Source organism: Perca flavescens, chromosome 8, assembly GCF_004354835.1.
Source record: "Perca flavescens isolate YP-PL-M2 chromosome 8, PFLA_1.0, whole genome shotgun sequence".
NCBI lineage: Eukaryota > Metazoa > Chordata > Actinopteri > Perciformes > Percidae > Perca > Perca flavescens.
Window position 1 is genome coordinate 19,706,418 of NC_041338.1, and position 21,155 is coordinate 19,727,572.

Sequence of the window (21,155 nt, forward strand, 5' to 3'; positions counted from 1 at the left end):
AGAAGGTTGAGAGCTATTAAGACAAGAACCTCCGGCTTTCTCAACAGCACATATTGCAGAGCAATTAAATCTCTAAACAGCTTACCATCTCTGTACCAGCACCTCATGAAAAAAGGTTCCCCTAACATGCCTGTATAAATTGTACATCTCTTCACACCGGTTTTCTAATACTACTTTTTATGCCACCCATACTAGCGGTATTTTATCTATTTATTGCAAAGTTGTGGATTTGCGCTATGCATCCCTATGCAATCTGTTATTTTAGCCTCCTGGACTGTCATCCAGGTATGTAGTGATCGGTGTGCCCTTTTTTTATCTGCCTTTTTTTATCTGCCTGTGTCAAGTGTGATCCCATGTGGGATACCATATGTGTATATATTAGCTATATTTTTTGTTGTATTTTGTTGATGTCCTGTCATGAGCACACTGAAGCAAATTCCTAGCAACTTGCACCAAGTTGTATGGCAATAAAGTATTGAATCTTGAATCTTTTTGCCTAAAACAAGGACTGTGGATCTAGTCCCCAATTTCTAACAGTGTTCACTCTAAGATGGAATCACTTAACTTGTGTCTTGTTATGAGAAATCCTGTCTTTTACCGTCCAGCTTGATGACAGTTTGTTTAGATTTATATGCATAAATGTAAATAAAAAGAAGGATACTCCTTAGTAGACGATATGAAAATGTCAGACGTACAAAGAAAGCAGCCAGCCAAAATATGCCCGACCTGCTGCCCTCTGTAAATGAGCTGTTTTCTCATGACTCAAAACAGTGCCAGCCAAGTAAACTCCCAGCCTTCCTCTCACCCAGAGTGTTAAGAGGGCAGCAGCGTGGATGCCAGTATGCAGCCAAGCCCTGTCCACCACCATGGCTCCAAGCCACAGCCCACAGCAAGCTGCCGTGCCTCTGAGGTGCTGGGTAAACATCATGGTGTCAAAGCACAAACAAACTACTGGAATATACTTGTTGTTTGACTTGCCCCCGCCAGTAACCAGTTGAGAACCACTTCACTGTGGGTGTGAAGTGGCAGGAGCTACAGCTACAGCACCCACAGTGAAGCTCCACTTTCACCTGAAGCCTCGTAATGAGCCTAATCCACTGTCATCTACTTACTACTGAGCACTTTTCAAAATTGGTCTGAAAGGAAACTGGAAACTGCCTTGTCCTATTATAGCTCAGTGCAAGATAACTGCTAGCAGTGTTTCTTAATCATTCATTCATGATCAGGCTTTCATTCTTCTCTGCCTCTCTCTTTCTCTTTCTGCCTCCCGTGTCCTATTTCGTCCCTCATTACTGGCTTCATATGAGGAGAGTTGATGTGTGTCTACTTAGATCTTCAGAAGCTGTATTAGCTTGTTAGTGCACTGGATTTACTGGGACCCAAATTCAGTGTCCATTGAGGACACAGCTACGATAACTGCCAACGAGAGATCTCCTGGTTGGGGGAAGGGAAGGAAATAAGAGAAGAGTGCTGATCTTACAGTATGGTTGGGTTAATTAAGGCAGTGTTGAAGGGCCAGCAGATCAGTCTGCAGAATTTCCAATCAGCTTGATCCAAGGGTTTAATGCACTACCTCTCTGTCCAATTAAACTCACTCTGCTCTCACTTACAATCAGGTCTGCAAAGTCATGACTTCACACATATGCCTACTTACGTAATGAAAACACACATGCACTCAGACTCACCCTCGCTGCCTCGAGGTGTCTCTTTTCTTGCTTATTCCTCCTTTGTTCTTTTATCACTGCATCTGTCAAAGATATTCTGACGTCTGAATTGCGGAGAGTGTCCCACACTCACTTTCATTTCAGCCGACAAAAAGAAAGTAGGTCAGATTCGACTAAGTCTCACTATATGAAGGCTTCAGAAATGACAGTGGCTTAGCCGTAAGGACACCATCAAGGCAACAATCAAAGATCCTTGTACTCACTTTCATGGCTGTTAGAGCCACAGTAAACTCTATATTGCTCTTATACCATGGTCTGGGTGAATATTAAATTCTGATTGGCTGCAGGGTGTCCATTAAAAAAATAATATAGGACACCTACTAATGACTTCTGGTGAAGCTGACTGTTTACTGTTCTAAATGAATGCACTACATTAAATGAAAAACAAAATCAAAAATTAACAACACTGAGTGTAGTCCTTCAGTGCCTCATCCTCTGAACACCACAGGATGGCAACTGTACACAAGCTGCAAGAACTGACTTTGTTTCACAGCGATCATCTCACATCCTATTCGCAGATCAACTCGCTACTTCATAGTACACATGGCGGATCATTTGTTCATGAAAGTCTTGATATTGATTTGGGCACAATGACGTGGCTGGATAGCTAGCTTGTCTTGTTGTTATACATACTGTCAAGTTATATTTACTGATTGTCAACCGCACACATGGCATGTTATTGAATTTAAATCTTGCATAACGTTAGCTTTCTGACACGTTACATTAGCTGTCTGAACCAAAGGGTTCCATGAGCTGAGTGGACTATAAATATCTCTCGTTGCCAAGCGTGGCAAGTATTATCTAAGGTCTGTCCTATTTACTGCAGCAGTGAACAACATTTGCATTGTATAAGATCCTTATTGGATGGAAATGATTGTTCCAGGTATTAGTAAAACACTCAGGTGTTACCAGGGAAACTTGAGATTTTGATTGTAAAACACATTAAAATGAAAAAAAATTATTTGGTAAGTGACCATGGTATAAGCGGGTTAATGCCCTTTGAGGTGTCTCTTATCAGGTAATAATGGACCTCGTCGCGCATTAACCCTTACATCATTGCTTTGAAAATGAGGTGTAATCTTCTTTTGCTCCCACAGGTGGAGGTATTCTCATGATTAGTGTCATATACTGTATCTCTGTAGTATAATACTGAAATATAATACTTGTATATTGTATATTATATATTACAGTATATTATATATTACTACATTTTCAAACATCTTCATGAATTGCTACCTAAGCTTTGGGTGCAGGAAGCTTTGATAATTGAACCCTCTTGTCTATTTGGTAGATACAGACTTTCTTTATAACTGTCAGCCTTACAGTTTTCTAAATTAAGTATTTAGACAGAAACAGCTTATGCCAAGTATATACATTTGACTGACATTACAACAGGCTAAAAAAATAAATAAAAAAAACCCATAGTATGTTAATATGTGTGAGTCTTCATCTTCTTTCTATCCATAATGTACTTACTTTCTAAGTCTTTGTATTTTCCACTCTTGCATTTTCATTAAATAAACTATCATCCTCCTTGGAAAATCTCTTCATAAGCTGTCCTGAATTTAATTGGACACAAGGCAATAGTAATGCCAGAAGGCAAAGGAAAATAGACATTAAAGCGCTAAGATTTAATAGGGGTGTGTACACTATACAGTAAAACTGCAGGAAAAGAGTGTGGAAAGGCTTGGGTACAGGCAAACACAAATATCTGACCCAAACTGTCTGGCTCTTTATTCAGGTGACTCCAAAAACCTTGCCACACCTTCTCCTCTGCCACATCCACCCCAAGCACAGCAGCCGTTGACTGGGAGGACAATTATAAATCCTTCACTGACTGCCTGTTGAGCGGAGTGTATGGAGAGTCATTCCTATTCAAGCTGGCTAATGTTTTACAGGTTTTACCATGGGGGTCGGTCATCGTGGGTCATTTGCGTCATCAGTGGAGGGAAGGGAACTATCAAGGTGGGCTGCCAAAGCGGAGGGGGCCGTGTGCAGGGAATGAGGAACACACTTGTGTGTATGCAATGATTATTAGCACACGCTCACCTAAAAGAGGTTTGGCTCTCACATTCTCTGTTATATGCACCAGCCTGCAAAGCAAACACGTACACTTAATGAACAAAACCACACCTGCATGTGCATTAACAATGCTCACATGCACAAATATGACCCCATGTTATATTTCACACATCAGCACTGCATCTGCGCACTGTTTACCCCTCCCATACTCTTTACACTTTCTTACTCAGAATCTGCTAATTTCTGAAGTGTGACATATGGGATTTAATCTTTACGTCTCCTGGGAGAGGCTTAGCCTGATCCTTAAAGAAACCCTGTGTTTGAGTCAATAGCAGAGATAGATCTGTCAGTCTCCCAGGGTGAAAGCACAGGACATAAGGATGTCGTGGCCCAGAGAAAACCTCAATGGGAGTACCCCATATTCTGACCTCAAAAACCATCAAACACGACGGCATGAAATATGTCACTGACGAAAATCTCCTCAAAAGCCTATACGGATATAACAATATTTTTTTAAAACCTCAACCATGTGGCTTCATGATTAAAATGCATCATCTTTTTTTTTTTTTTTTTTTTTTACATTATTTGTGTGCGCTCTGGCCGACTCCTTCTCAAGCAGTTAGGTTCCCAGCTCTGCACATTCAGCTGGGTGAAAAAGACGGGATCTGGCTGGGTAGACCTGGCAGCCCACCTCAAAACAGCATGCCAACGCCATTAGTGTATAATGGTCCAGTCAGGATTACTGCTGGGGCCTGGAGAGCTGAGAAGGGAACACAGCACTCACTTGTTTGTTTGTTTTACAAGCCTCTGCTCTGTTCAGTCTACAAGGTGCCAGTGGGCTTTGTGTGGTTTAATTCACAGTTGATTCAAACGGTGCACAGTGTGACAACTACTCTATGGCCACAGCACACTTGTTTCGAAGAATTGTTGTAGAATAAATAGGTTATGACCCTGAAATTAATTTATTAAATCTAAGCTAACTTGTCTTCCTCTGTAAAATACAGACATTAAGCTTGCGCTGTCACTAATTCTGTGGTCGATACATTTCCCCCTGGTGACTGCACCTGTAGATTGGCTAATTACATACCCATCAAGGAATCAACACATTCTCTTTTTATGTGCTTTATGTGTCATTGAGATCTATGTCAAGAGGGGATTTCAAAGTTAATCAACAGTTAAATCCAAAACAAGTTAGTACCTGACCTTGACATGAGAACTGAAGCAAACGCACTGAACTTTCGAATCAACTTAGTTTTAGTGTAATAATTACATGTGGAAATCCATTATTTGATATTAAACTATTCTAGCTTCAGTATTGAACTTAAGCTTTGCTATGAGATAATGCAGTGAACAGGGAACGAGAATCTGAGAACAGAGTTCAGTCAACAGCAATGTCATGAAAGCACTATGGGAATTTATGCATGCATGCTGTCTCCAGTGCATACATTATTTCATTTTTTATTTACAGGCCTGACTCAGCTAGGTCTGTGTTCTGTGTTGTGTCTGTGCTCGTCAGAGAGAGGACCACATACACACAGACACACACACACACACGCACACACACACACACACACACACACACACACACACACACACACACACATACCTCCCCCACTATTTCAGCTGCACATAGAACATTTACAATCCCGTCAAGATTCCCACAGGACTCAGTAAACAAACAGACAGCAACTGCCCGCTCAAGCATATGCCTTTCAATCACATTCCTACATCCTTTATAAATCACTGCTGTAGAAATATAAACATACAGTCAGGACAGCACCTATATACTGACTGATGTACTCAAAGCGTGTGCGTGCATGAAAGTGTGTGAATGCCAGCCGCTAATAAACAGCATGTGTGTACCTGTGTTGGGGCATAAATCTCTGCTTCCTCTTTTTGCAGGTGGAAGGATTTGCATTACAGAGCCTCTTCCTCTAGAAGAGGCTCAGGTCAGCCCCATGGGCAGGTTTTCCGCCATTAGCACGAAAATGCTTGCTTTGTCAGTGGAATTCCCAGAGGGTTCTAGTTCCCCATGTAGAAGGAATGCAGGGGTCTGTGGGGACCATGAAAGTACAGAGGAACAAGAGACGGCCTTCCCTGACACACTCTGGTGGGCTTTACTATATGAAGCAAAGCATAGAGCCATTAGGAATGGACCATCATGCTTAAAGCAACCCTGAAAATCTGGCTTAGAGCAAAGCAAACAGGGGGATAAGATATAGCAGATGCTGGTTGTCCTCTGGGGAAATAGGCTGCAGGCTCCATGAGTGACATAAAGCCATCTTCTTCGATCACACCCTCACTGGGGCTCAGCAAGCAGTACACAATATATAGTATCTTAAAGCTCTCTGTCCTGCTCCCCTCAGTGATGTATAATGTGATAATAACCAAAGATACAGTAATAATATGTTGTCACTGTGTCCTGTGGCAGTTATGCCTTTGGCAAAGGTATATCATGATGTATGGTTTCAGTTGAGTACTATTGAAAAGTGACAACAGCTCTGTTACTAGACCACCCACAGCAATTGTTAGCCAGCCTGCTGCAGAGGCACATTTATTTCAAACTGTGAATTTTTGAATGGATACATGCTTTATATGTATGTATATGTTTTGTAAGCCAGTAATGAAAGAAGTATATCTTAAGTAAAAGTGGTAATACCAAAATGTTGCATTAATAAAAAGTGCATTAAAAGTTTTAGTTAAAGCAGCTTGTTTTTTTTCACCACTTGGGAGCACAACAGACTGTAAACACAACACTGGTATATTAACATATTATAAAGTTGCTGACGAGTGTATTAGCAAAGCAGATACAGTACGCAGCATGTTGCGTACTGAGTTCTGTTTTGGTCTTCCCAAACCTTTGGAGAACATATCTGTCTCTTTAGTTTCTAAATGCTCCACTATGTCCACCAGCTTGTCACTAACTTGTCTGCCATTTGTGGGCAAGTAGCGTACAGTGGGTTTCTCAATGCTTGTTTACTGAAAACAGCTTCCTGCTATGTCTAGAAGGTGATAAGTGCAGTGAGAATAAACTAAAACAGAGAAGAACTGCAGGTGATAATTAACTCTGTGAGATCTTTCACATTGCATGCAGTCATTGGATACATTGTCAATATAAAAATATGAACTAGTGCAGCTTTAAGTAAGTATTATCAGCACAATGCACTGAAGCCATGTTTAGACTGACTTCTGCTCTGCAGAAAAAACACAGCCCTCTCCAGCGGTTTAACTCGCCATCATTGTAAAACATCTTTGCATTAACTGTTTTCTAATATTGTACTTAGATAAGGCGAAGCTAATTATAACTATGTGCCTCTTACATTAAAATCTCAATATAGGTTTTGTATTTACAATCCTGATCTTCATAGTAGCTAATACCGTAAATGTAGGTGTCAGATAAATGAAGTGAAGTAAAAAGTACAATATATCCCCATGAAATGTAGCAGAGAAGAGATACAAAGTAGCATACAATGTAAATATTAAAGTAAATGTACTTAGTTACATTGTACAACTGGTGTTTAAATGCATGTTTGTGAGTTACAGTACATTTTTGTGTGTTTACACTGTATGTCTGTGGGTGTATCCATGTATAGGCGTACAGTAAGCATATTGTATATATGTTTTTGCATGGCTCAGTTTTCATGTCTGCATGGGCATTCAGATGTGTAATAGTGTCCATGTATGCATGTGTGCTCAGGAGCTGGAACAGCATTAAGGCAAACCACAAGCTAGAAAAACATTGTTAAAAAACTTTGTTAGTCTGCTGTTTAAACATGGAAGGAATCCTAGTAAAAATAGACAAAGCAACATTCAACAACACAGAGCAAAAACTCTCTTGAAGGAACACTTTGCTCCTGGTTCCGCTTGATCAGAGCCACTGGTACCACCCACCCACACACACACACACACACGCACACGCACACGCACACGCACACGCACACGCACACGCACACGCACACACAAACACATAAACAGGCCAAACGGCTACTTGTGTTTACCTAGCCACGTGACTGAAGCCACGGTACGTCCAGTGACGTCAGCTCACATTCCTCACATTCATCAGTCTCAGTTCTCACTGATACTGTCTCAGATGCTGCGGAACAGAGGGAGCAGAGATCATACATTATAAAAGCAGCAATCACTCACTGGGGCTGTGTTTGCTATATTTATCTTCTCGTGATAAAATAAATAAGCACTACGTTGTGTTTGCCATCTGTTTTCATAAGCAGTTGTGTGCTCATGAACAGCTATGGCCTGAAATAGTCTTCCTGTTCCACTTAGAACATAGAATCCATAAATAATTGCAAAACTGCTGTCAGGAGATGGATACAGGGAACAAACAACTCAATACATAAATATGTATGAATACTTCAGTTTTAAACTACAGTATGTTTTGTTTGGTGTTGTGTCTGTGGCTTATTGTATTGTATTTTTCTCTCTTGTATAGTAGGGGACAACAGTGGAAATGATGATCCTACAGTTTATGGTATGTATGTTAATGTAAATATACAGTATGTGAATGAATCGTTTAAATCTGTACTAGCATTACAGCATGTAGTTATTAGATTAAACTATAGTGTGAAAAGTTGTGTTGAATTATCTGTTTGATGTATGGGTTTTGCCAAGGGGTGGGCTAAAAGACACTGAACTGCCCAGACTGCCAAAGTAAGTGGAAAATTTAACTTTTTAAACAGTTGCAGCTACTCACCACGTACCAGAAACATGGTTGACATTAAAGAAAAGGCTTTCTGGTTGCTTTTGGACTACAATATATTCTAGCTATGACCAAAAACATTGATTGATCAATGCATGTATGTCGGCCTAATGTAAATAATTTAGTAGTTACAGAAGGAAATGTACTAATCAATAGGATTTGACGTTATGTTAGCTTTGTACTTTCTGCTCATTACAACCCTGTCTCGTCTAATATTTTATTGCAATTAATTGTCCATAGTTAACTCGCAATTAATCACAAAATAATAATCTATCTGTTCTAAATGTACTTTTTAAAGGGTAATTTTTCAAGTTTTTAATGCTCTTATCAGCATGGGAGCGGACAAATATGCTTGCTTTATGCAAATGTTTATTATTATTGCAACAATCTGAAACAATAACAAATACTTTCTACAATATTCTCCAGAATAACCTCAAAAGTACTGTATGCTCGGGCGCCTGGGTAGCTCACCTGGTAAAGCACACACCCATATATAGAGGTTTACTACTCGACGCAGCAGCTGTGGGTTTGACTCCAACATGTGGCCCTTTGCTGCACTCCCCCCAAAGGCCAAAAAATAATCTTTAAAAAGGTACTGTATGTTCAAAAAATATGCTGAAAGCATAATATGGCAAACTCAAGCCCATCAAGCAACTACAAATGGGTATATTGACCTGAATGTAACATTACTTGGTGATACAAACACAATGTAGTGTCCCACTTTACACTTGTAAAGGTTAACTAAACATCCCTTTTTTTAAGCAGCTCAAAACAAAACAATGGACCTTGTGCAGTATATCCACAGACACATTGTACACAAGTACTTTGGTCAGCTAAATGTAACAATGTAATGTAACCAATGTAATCGTGTTTAACCTCACAAATGGGAAAATAAAGGCCCACAAAACATCCCCTTCTACTAAATTTTTACTGAACTTTTAAAAGACCCTTTTCTTTAACAATTTCTGCTCAAGGAGGTTTGTTTCTGCTAGCCATGCACAACGTTACTGCTGCATTGCTTCCTGATTTCCCAAACTACAGAGAAGCACAAAATGTTCTGAACATATTAGCAAATGTTCCCATACAATGTCATTTTCCTCTCTTGCAATTGTAGTGAGTTGAAGAACAAGACACAGCAGCAATTAAGTTTCTTTCAACACATAACTGGGACAACACATTAGTAACATATAAAGGTAATTTCTTTCATTTGTGTAATATGTGTATGATTATTTTGATCATTGATATGAATACAGGAAACACCAGTGTAACTTAGTTTTTTGTCAGGAAAAAACTATTTTCTTTCCTGGATAAAATGGTGGCGTCATGCATTTTGTTGCTGAAAGCCACAAAAACTCTCATAACAGAAAGTTTAAGACAACATAACTCTAAAAGGGCTTTGAAATTCTTAGCCTCTCCTAAACAGTCCCCTCTGCAGCACAGCTGAGGAAACAATTTGCTGAGACCTTTGCCTTTCACATTCTGCTCCCCACGACATGGTCCAAAGACACCGCAGAACAGCAGGCTCATCTTGCTACCATCTGAAGAAGCAGAGAAAACATGATGGAGAGTGTAATGGAGGCTGTTTAACCTCACCCAGGCATTACACTGTCCAAATCCTCATTTGTTATTCTCTTAATTGGCCAATCAGTAATGGTGGCAGGACAATTAATCAAACGATGAAAAGAAAGATTAATCCTGGTTTTAAGATCGTGTTCAGCAGAGGTTCACATCCCGTAAAAGTCCGACAAAGTGGGTCTGTAGCCTGAAGCTAGTGTGGCTTCTCATCTGTAATTGCTGTAATTGCACTTTCCGAGGACCATGTAAAAGTAGAAACAAGTAATGTCTGCTGCAACTCTGGATAAATGATGACCATCAGCCAAGATTGTTTTCACAATGTTGGCTCAAAAAAATGCCAAATTGGAAAGTAAATCCAGTATAATGGGAAGTAGTTCAATTAATTTGGGAGGTAGACGAGAAGAGAGGTATCATTAAACTGAGCCATAAACAGCTTCATCTGTGTGGTTGATAAGGCTGTACTGTGCAAGACTTGTAAATACAAAATGGCCACCTTGGAGTTAAAAACTGTGGGAATTTGGGCAAATCTTTCATTTTTTTCCATCTGAAAAATCTGCATGTTTAATATCTGCATGTGCGCAATAATCTAATGGAAAACAGACCCCAAAACAAATTTGTTCTCCCATATAACCTGATTAGTACAGCTGCTCTAGCCTGAAGCAAATGGATCTGTGCAATAACCAGTGGGGATAAAGAGGAGGGGTTGGGTGTGTGTGTGTGTGTGTGTGTGTGTTTTTGTGTGTGTGTGTGTGTGTGTGTGTGTGTGTGTGTGTGTGTGTGTGTGTGTGTGTGTGTGTGTGAACAGAGGGTTTTCAGATCTGGCCGTCACTGCTACTGTAACACTGTAAAACACTGAGGACAAGAACGAAGGAAGAAACTGCAGATAGACCTCAACCCAACCTGCACCCACATCCAAAACATTCACTGTCAGTGATTTCAACGTATACAGCAACAATAATGAGCTGTCAGAAGTTGTAAGCCAATGGTGAAATGACTCCTGTCATGTCGAAGAGAGATTGTTTTAGTAGAAAAGTGCATTTTCCATGTGTCACATTTCATTCCAATTATTTATACACTGGAATACCAACTGGTAGATTAACACTGATGGGCTGTGACACAACAGCATTACTGATTAGAGGGATTCTCTTAAAGGAATAGTTCGGTATTTTGGGAGACACTTTTTTGCCTTCTTCCAGAGAGTTAAATTAGAACCACTCTCATATCTATCTGTTGAAAAGTTGCAGTCAGGAGACGTTAGCTTAGCTTAGCATAAAGACTGGAGATATAACATGTTAATAGGTGAGTTAGGAGATGCTGGTAGGCAGACAGAGCATAGCTTTTTCACCTTACCAGTCTTTATGCTACGCTAAGCTAACTGTCTCCTTGCTGTAGTTTCATGTTTAACAGACAAATACAAGAGTGGTATTGACGTTTTGATCTAACTCTTGGCAAGGAAGCGGATAACTTTATTTCCCAAACTGTCAAACTACTTCTTTAGTCTGGCTCGATGGATGTACATTGCTGGCCCACCTCTCATGCGCCAAATGCTCCTCCCCTCTCGCTATATCTGTTATCGAGGGTTAGTGCCGCCCAGGACAGTTGTGATTGGTTTAAGGAAACAAGCCAGAGTGTTTTTCCCCCTATCACAGAATAGATAGGCAGTGTAGCCAGACCATATTCCAGTGCTGACACAATGATCAATCAATGTGAGACTACTATTTCTTTGACAATGATTTCCACTTTCCAAACATTTTTGCAGTGTGTAAATCCCCCCCACCTGGCTCTTATGCTCACCTTGTCCTCGTCCTTGGCTGGATTCTATCCCTCTGCTGAGCTGGCAGTGCTATGCTAAACTGTGCAAAACCAGGGGACCTGTGTTGGCAGAATGGGCCTCGCCCCAGGCAATAATGCCCTCAACTGTGGCTCATTGGGTTATGGTTCGATAGTGCTACCAGGCTCTCGGGTCAAAACTCCAGTCGCATGCAACAATGCACTAATGGCTGTGGCTCTGTCTGTCCCTGGGCCTCAGAAACAAGTCAAGGGCAAGTCAGCCAGAAACCCAGCCATGACTCGGGGCTGAGCTGTAAGGCAGCACTTTTTTATGGTCGTCATCTGGTAAGGCTGCCTTTCTGGCAAACCGCACAGAATCACACACACTCATGAACTACCCCTCGTGTTTCCTCTGCCTGCCTCTTTTTCCTCTCTCACACACAGTGGCCACACAAACTTCACACACATACACGCACCTGTGTCAGACGGCCTGTTTTCCACTGGGGTCTAATTGATAGGAAAATGAAGACGGGCGCCTGTGCGAGGCAAGCCCTGTTGATTATCAAGAGACACAGAGTCTATTACAGTGGTCCTGCTTCAGACCCAAACACATCACCCAGACAACCAGCCAGTCTTCATTATTAGCCACCAATCACACTCCTGACTGGATGAGTGACGGAGACGAGTATCCACATGAAAAAGCAGCGGCGGTAGATCACCGCTGGTTTGGGAGACAGCAATACCTCTTTCCTGAGCTGTGATACACCACTTTCAATAGAGGAAGGAAATGGTTTGGAAATGGGCAGTGTAATGCTTTCAGCCCCAGTCTCTCTGAGCAATGACAACAGACATAACACAGAGCCATTAACGGCTTCACTGTGTGAGTGTTTGGCTAGCCAGACAGACCGGCCACTGCTAGCTAGAGATTGAGGCTGGCCTGATTATTGACACTTTGATGGTTTTCAGGCTTGGGAAAAAAGTCACTCTCTAAAGAACTCTGACGCTTCAAAAGCTTTTGATAAACTTTGAATTACAAATATACTCTAGTTATTGGAGTGGTACATCCAAATGTATCTGACTTAATGTGAAACTTATTACAAACAAATGAATACATTATCTGTGTACTCCAGCAACCATACAATTAGACAAGTGATAATTTGTCACGATAAACCTTTTTCTATTCAGTAATAAACTAAACCTGAACTTGCTTTATTGTCCTCTGGCCCCCTGGGGGATGGCTGGAGCTGCATTAATCTTATGTAGGCATGGATACACAAGGGAGTATGTTTCCTTTTCATCCAAGCCTGTCCTCTCACCAGAGCGAGGAACGAAAAAGGAAAAGGTAAAACTGTGAAGAGGAAGAGCCTGTAGAAAAGAGAGGGGTCGGCCATTCAGTGAAATTCAACAGTGCATGAAAGGCACGGAGAAAAATGAATACTCTGGCGTGGAAAGAGGAGAGGTGGTTTGTCGGGCATTACAGAGTTTGGAGAAGAGAAGAAAGGATAGGGGAAGGGAGAAGACATGGAGTAAAATGGGGGCTAATCATAAAAGAGACAGAGCTGGGAGGCAAGAAGAGAGGATGACTAAAATAGGGACAGTGAAGTAAGAGAGGGAGAGGCTCATAGTGAGAAACAGAGAGATGGGGATGAAATAAAGAAAAAGAAAAAGTGGAAGGTAAAAGAGAGCAAAGTGTGCGCCTCTAATCATATGAGCACATTGTGAAACTATAGATTAGGGGGAGGCGATTTTAGCTTGAGGAGTAACGTCTCCATCCGGAGCCGGAGCTTTGAGCGCACATAGGACGAGATGTGGGGGAAAGAAAAAAATGAACGTACCTCCCAAGAGTGGGGAGCACTGTGTTACCATGGAAACAGCTCTGACGTCAGAGCAGGCATTATGTGATTACTCATAGAGTCTGTTGAGGAGCGGGCCAATAAAACAGGGACCATTACTCACACACAGGGAGATGGCCAGAGCTCAGGTTACACACATGCTTGCATATGCACACACACTCACACACTAGACACACAAATAAAAGCATATGGAAACTCGTATACACACACAAACTACCAACTCATTGTAGCAGCCCCATCTTAAATAAAAGGCAGACTTATGATAAACTGCATGAACATTTTTACAATCTAGACTCAGTAAATTCGTCACACTTTTACAAGGGCTCCTGATTTAGAATGCAAAACGTGCAATTTGCTTGATAACGTTGGTGCTGAGGAATGAAGCAATAACCTGAACACTCACTGCTCAGCACTTAAACTTCAACGCAAGTGTCCCCTGGATGACTGCAGACCACGAGTCTGACTCTTGACAATGTGGAGCGCAAACACAACCTCATCGGCACAACCACAACCAGGATATCGCTGGCAGAATCTGCATGTTCTGCATACACTCTGACCCATGTCTGACAGAGTACATCAAACATGCACGCTGACATGTACACTATTGTGCGTCACAACACACACTTCCTTTCGCCATCTCCCACACATTCTCCACTGGGAGTTAAAACACTGTTAGGGCTGATAAGGATCCAGGCAAACAGTGTGGTTAAACAGTCACTCTGGAAATTAAGAACCACGGGCCTATCAGAGAAGAGTAGGCTATGCCGAGACAAACGTGATCCAGACTGGGGCCGTACGCATTCCCACCACAAAGACCATTAGATAGGTCCAGACAGAGGGCGAGAGTTCCCAGATCTCATAAAGCCCAGCTCCAGTAGTTTCAGCCGTAATCATACTTTAGTTTTCACCCCAAATGTCTACTATTTATCTCTGGTGTCAAGAAAAATAATCTTTTCTGATGCACAGTGCACAAAATTAAAACAGCTGCACAAACGGCTATGTAAAGTTTTTCAGGACATAAACTTACTGCTGTTGAAAAGTAATGATTTTCTCATATGCTGTGTCACTGATGGTTATTAAAACATATTTTTCTGTTGAAACCTCGTTAAATGACCATCTAGGCGTGGGATGCTCAACCCTGCTTCTCACTAGTGAATTCCCTAAAACAATTTATAATTGAAAATTGAGGGAGGCTGCTGGTTATTGTGGTTGTACCATTTTGTTTTACCTCTTTTGTCCTGGACTGAGAGGGGAACAAAACAATCAACCAATATATTACAGTGCTCTTAATAAGGCAAACAAGAAGCATATTTAAGCTCAACCACATCAATGCTGTGGCCTTTACGTTAATGTGACGGCCTTCAAGTAACTCATTTTTTAAGTACAATGCTCATAATAAACACAGAGATAAAAAATATTAAATATGATAATTACAAGCAAATATTTTGCCAGGATATCAATATTATTCCAACTTTGAGTTTCATTTTTACTGTAAACACATCAAATAACTGATGCCTCTCTTTGTAATGACACTCTTCATTGTTGTTTTTTCTTTAAAAAAAAGGGTCTGCAGTGAGTGGGACAGATTAGCACTGATCAAAAGGCGGATTGTAACTGCAGCTTCAGTCAGAAGTATCTGCCTCTTTCTGTTTGTACATGAAGTTACATGTGTGAGCTTCATCCAGCGTTAGTCTATCTTCTTCTGCAGTATCTATATTTTCAACTGCCCTTAATGTGCATGACGCAAGTTCAGTTATTGCATTTGGAACAATTGCACCATGTCACTTCTCTGCTACAAATGTGACGGAGCTCCGGCTAAAACCTGATATACTACACTCTCCAGCATCACTAATTTGGTTACAATGATACCATATCTTAGTTAATCTGATTACAAGCCCAATAGCTCTCCCTCCCTCCGTCTGTCCCAGCAAAGTGTGTGAACGTGTCTTATTTGTGCAACAATTAGAAAGCACACATTATACACAGTATACATCAATGTGTGTATGTGCTAAAAGAAGCTGTAGTCCACCTGGCAGGCCAGTGAACTTAATGAGTCTCGTATTCATGCAGCAAGCGTAGCCACATCCGCTGCCTGAGGCTCTGACCAGGTGCTCTTACACTTATTCAAACAACGCAAGTAGGATCCTTCCATACTTGCCATACCTCTCTGGTAATATCACCATGACCAACAGCATACCACCCAGAAGGAACAGGTTTCTTTAAAACTTTGCTCTAATAATATTCCCTGACTGTAGCTTTTACAATGTGGGAGACTCTCTAAAAATTATTGGAAACATGGTGATTGAGTTACATTGGGTTAGGGTATTCTTTAAAGTATAACCACATTGCATGTGATCATATTGCTTTCAACTGCATTTATAAATGTAGCATATTAAATTAAATGGTCAATCTACTCTAATTTCATGGCAGTAAAATATATATAAAATATAGTATATACATACACGGTACTCAAACTACCACTACTCAACCTAACTGAAGTTATTATGAAGTTATGTCAAATGTTGTGTGTCTTAATGGCAGTTCTAAGGGGGGGGTGCCCCCATAATATTAAGCCTCCCCTAACTGAGGGGAATATTTTTGTACATTTTTCACCCCACATTAATCCCCAGAGAGGGAAAACTGTAATTATTATCATCATAATCATGGGCAGTAATGAATAAAATGTTCGCTACGTTAACACTGAGTGAGTATTGTTGTGTTTATTGTTATATGTGTATTGTTAGTCTTTAACCATATTAACCAATCTAAAATTATCTTCTCAGCTAAATACTGTAATATCACCATTGGTAACTCATGGCCTCACAGGAAGTCAAGTCAATTTAATTCATAGAGCCCATTATCACAAATCAAAATTTGCCCCAAGGGGCACATTTTCTTAGCCTCGTGAGACCGTCCTGATCTCGCGAGCTCCAGTTTTCCACTCGCAGATCAGTCTGGCATCTTGAGGCAGAGAAAATTTGGAGCCGTTAGCCAAACAACCGGGCCAATCAGCGTTGGTTTTGAGGTGGGTTAGGTGATGATAGACAGATGGTTTATCCAATCAGCTAAACAGTATTATCAGCCAGCGGTAGCCCTAATTCTGTTAGCCGCTCGCTAATGCTTTTTTTCTCTTGGATCCTTCTTTTGGAATATGGTCCAGGAACCTGAAATGGTTCCTTTTATTCCTAAATTCTCGTTACACAAATGGCAAATATCCTTTACCGACATGTTGCTTGCATGCTGAGCTTACGAGCTATGCTTTGCCTGCAGCAGCAGGGGCAGGCTTGTGGTTGTATTTTCATACGCTTCGTGGATCTGATTGGTTGACTTGGCCCGTCTATCACCAACATAGGTGATAGACAGATGGTTCATCCAATCAAATAACCAGTATTCCGCCCCTTCCCAAAAGTTCTCCAACGTAAAGTTCCCAGATGGATATGCTGAGCAAATGCGAAGCAATCCATCTGGCGGAGTCAGGTTAACATTTTCTTACACCAACACCACATCAAATCACCTAAACAAAACTCAGCTGAGTGCCAAAAACCTTCCTCATATTTACCAGTTTGCAGTAAAATAATAAAATAAAATATAAAGCAAAATATACATAAAACATATAGGAGCTTCATGTTCAATAGATAAGAAAATGAAAAACAACTATAAGTAATAAATACAGTGTAATACAATCACGCTTTATCCATTACACATTTAATTGGAATGTCTCTATGCACTCTGGTATAAAAACAGTGCGAAAAGTTCAAAGATACGGGGGCAGAACAGTTGTCCCACTAGGAAGTATTCTGGCCTGGCCTGGCCTGGCCTGGCCTGGCCTGGCCTGGGTCCATACATGGTCCAGTCAACTCAGACCTAGCAACACAAATATACTAATGAATCACAGCTGCAGGGGCTAAAGAGAAGAACTCCTCCTTACTTTAATTCCCAAAAAATCTTTGCATAACACTCCCCCACTCTCCCACTTCACTCTTATCTTCCTCACTCTCTCCTCTTCTCTCACTAACATCAAGTAGACCTGCACTCTAGAGAACCATTTCAGCAACCATTACAGTAGGGTTGACTTTTTCTGCAATAATAACCGTGTTGCTACTGATGAGGCCTCTCAGAGTTCATTCTCTCCCACACTCTTTACTCATGAACAAATGTCAAACTTTTCAGGGCTTATGATTCAAGGAGTGACCCAGGAGTGTTAGAATTTGTTGAGGCTCCAAATATGTGAGAGTGAGGGTTTATTTGCAGCCTGCAAGGTAGCTATCTGCTCCAACCTGCAGCCAGGCCCTGCGTATATGAACGACTTGGCCAAAGCACTGCTACTGGAAAGTGGTGAAGGACACTACAGGACTTTGAAAAGTGTGTGTGTGTGTGTGTGTGTGTGTGTGTGTGTGTGTGTGTGTGTGTGTGTGTGTGTGTCCCAACATGATACATCATCTCCCCTAATGTTTTCTCTCAAATGTGACCCCTGGTTCCAGTTCCTTTCCAGCACCTGACCGCCATATGTAAAAGGCCCGCACAGGTCCACTGAATCCCTGTCTAATGGGCTGCACAGATGCCACATTCCTGGAACAATTACTTCTGTGTGTGTGTGTGTGTGTGTGTGTGTGTGTGTGTGTGTGTGTGTGTGTGTGTGTGTGTGTGTGTGTGTGTGTGTGCGCGCGCGCGCGCACAAACAGAGTCTAACGTTCCACACATTTCCTTCAATATGTTTCACCACAGTCTGGAAACAATGAAAGGTGCTCGGTGATGAGAAGTGGGGAGTGGAGAAAAAGCGGAAGAATTGTGGAAAATGGCACAGTGGGAGAAAGGGAAACACATAAGGGGGAAAGTTGTGCTGCTGTTTGGACAAGCGTTGTTGAGGGTAAGTAAAAAAGGAAGGATGTAAACTAACAGCAGGTCAGTCCTGAGGGGAGGAGAGAGGAGGAGGAGGAGGAGAGAGTGAGGGCAGATTATTGACTTAATGGCAGAATCGGGGCTGTCAAGGGCTTCAGAGACACTGTTTGTGTAGTTTGGACTGGGCCTGGCAGAGCGTGCGGCGTGATGATGGAAATCTTACACTCACTCAAAACAAGCCCGCTGACCTTTTCATCTACCAGCCCCTGAATCAGTCTTAACATTCTGCCAACGTGGAAATGAATGAGTGCTTATTACATCTGTGGCAACATCACAGGCGCCGGCTCCCTTTTACGCAGGTGTGTGTTTGTTTCATAAATGTGTGTTTCACGAATGTTTGTACTTCCTTCGACATCCAAGTGCATTCCTGCCGTCAAGCAACAATATCGGCACGTGAAATGAAGCAGGAATAATCTTTATAAGCATGTTGTCTGGTCTGCTCTAAGCTCACTGTGCGTCAGCAACAGAGTATACCAATGCGAAAAACAGGGCGTGACGAGAAATGTAAAGACCTCAGTCACAGTAAATTGGGTTGCTTCTTGAAGGTGACCAATCTTCATTACCACTGACATTTCAGAAATAATAAGCTCATCATAGAGAGCATGAGCAGTCTCTCACTGGAGGAGCCACCATTTTGATTTCTGGACTTTGTCTGAATTCTAAACACACAGAAAAAAGCCCGACCCAACATCTGCCTGAAGCGATATAGCCTCTGACTCATCCCTGGTGAAAATATAACAAATGAAGAGGACACGGCTGCCAAAACGAAGCTAGATTAAAAACTAAACAATATCAACATATAACCTTACAGCCAAGCTTATGATTGAAATCAATAGCCATTGATGTTTCCTTTTTCATAGATCTGGGACATTCTGCAGATTTCCTCTCAGAAATTGGGATGTGATTGCCAGCTGCAGTTTGGCATATAACGCAGAAATGCAAACATTTTTAAAGGGAGAAATGCTCTGACCACATTATGGACAGAGAGAATTATATGCAACAGAGATGAAATCCTAAAATATCTATCAAAAGTGCTCCAAATGATCACAAAGAAAGATTCAAGGGAAAAGACCCTGAAATTAGTTGTTTATATAGAGAATAAGTCAAACCTGTGATGTTCATAAACAAATCACATGAACTTTAATTTTGCAGGTGTGGTCCGTTCAGGCCACTACTTTCTCCAACAAAGAATTGCTGCAAGCATTGTGAACATATGTGAACTGTATCCACGATTTGATTTAATCAACTGAAATTTGTGAAATGTCATTTTTTTTTCCTTCATTACCACAAATTATGTAGAGGATTGGTTACACCACAAACTGTGATGTGTGTATCAGGTTTACGGTAGGGGGTGAAATCAGATTAGATGAAACATTATTATGTCCCACAGGGGACCGAGTTTAGATTCACATGGTGAAACATGAAAACCCAATGAACTGACAGTAGGAAAGCCGAGGAACAAAGCAGAAAAAAAAAGTTGAAGTCCTGCAACTGCTAAGTTTTTGGCCACTTGGGGCAGCAGACACTAGCTGTAAATACAGCGGTGACATCCTATCATTATTTAAATTGATATGTCAAATTGTTAGAAAAGCTTGCGTATTTATTTTACACATTGAGCAGACAAGGAGCAACATTAGCATTTATTGGAGTCAGTTTGTGTTCACATGAATAATGTAATTCCAATATTCACTTTTCTTTCAGCTCTGTTTTGGTCTCCATCAACACCAGAAAGATCTGGTTCTTTAGCTGCTGAATGCTCCACTGTGTTCACCAGCTAGTCGCTAACTTTGTCTGTCTGCTGTTTGGTGCTGAGCAGGTAGTGTACAGTGTTTTTTTAAGGCTTTCCCCGTGAAAACAGTTGCCTGCTGCGGCTGAAAACAATGTAAGACCTGTGAGAGTGTACCAAACAGTAAAGTATTGGGTCATAAAACCAAAAACGTTTCACAGACGGGAACTGAAGGGAACTGCAAAGTTGAGTGATCATTTTCTGTGGGTTCATAACAACAAGGGACACACACATACATGTGATCCCTGGTTAATAAAATAAAATATTGATTTCAGCTGCTTTAAAATTAAGATAATTGAAAAGTAGCGAGAGAGACAGCGCTGAAAGCTTTGGTTTGCATTTTGTGGTGCTCCAGTGGGTATGGCCTGACAGCCTGGAGCTGCACGATCTACCCAATCTCTTGGAACAAACACTACGACGGGCACCTTTACATTTTCAATAAAAGGTGCAAATAGCAGAGAGATAAAGAGAGCCTATTGCACTGTAACACGTCTAACTAACTGACCAAATGAAAAGCCATTATGTAACGTCTGAAAGCACCAGAGCGATGGCAGAGAGGAGGAGGAGATTGCCCCTGGCTGATGGGCAGGATGGAGCCAGTGGAGAACTGAACTAGCATTTCTCTTGGGCCCAACATCACTTTGTCTTTCCTACATCCACCTTATATAACAGGAGCAATGTAGCTGAACGGCATACTGTAGATGCTACTTAAGGTTCCTTTCTACCTCTCTGAGACTCGTTTAAAGAAAACCCACCTGATATGACCTGAATTACCCACTAACACAGTCCCTTTTGTCATGCTGACGACCACA

The 21,155-nt window shown here is 41.3% G+C and overlaps 1 protein-coding gene across 4 annotated transcripts in view; it reads right to left on the minus strand.

Moving 5' to 3' along the window:
* The window catches only part of LOC114559530 (cGMP-inhibited 3',5'-cyclic phosphodiesterase A), a 75,747-nt gene that overhangs the window by 38,701 nt on the left and 15,891 nt on the right, over positions 1-21,155 (minus strand). The window contains exon 2 of one of the 4 annotated variants that reach the window (XM_028584203.1): positions 7,745-7,839. The exons of 2 other annotated variants lie outside the window; for them this stretch is intronic. The gene's annotated coding sequence lies outside the window, so the exon portion shown is untranslated. Of the gene's footprint in view, positions 1-3,773; positions 3,793-7,744; positions 7,840-21,155 lie in introns of those variants that run through there. One more of the 4 variants, XM_028584204.1, reaches the window with a different exon arrangement.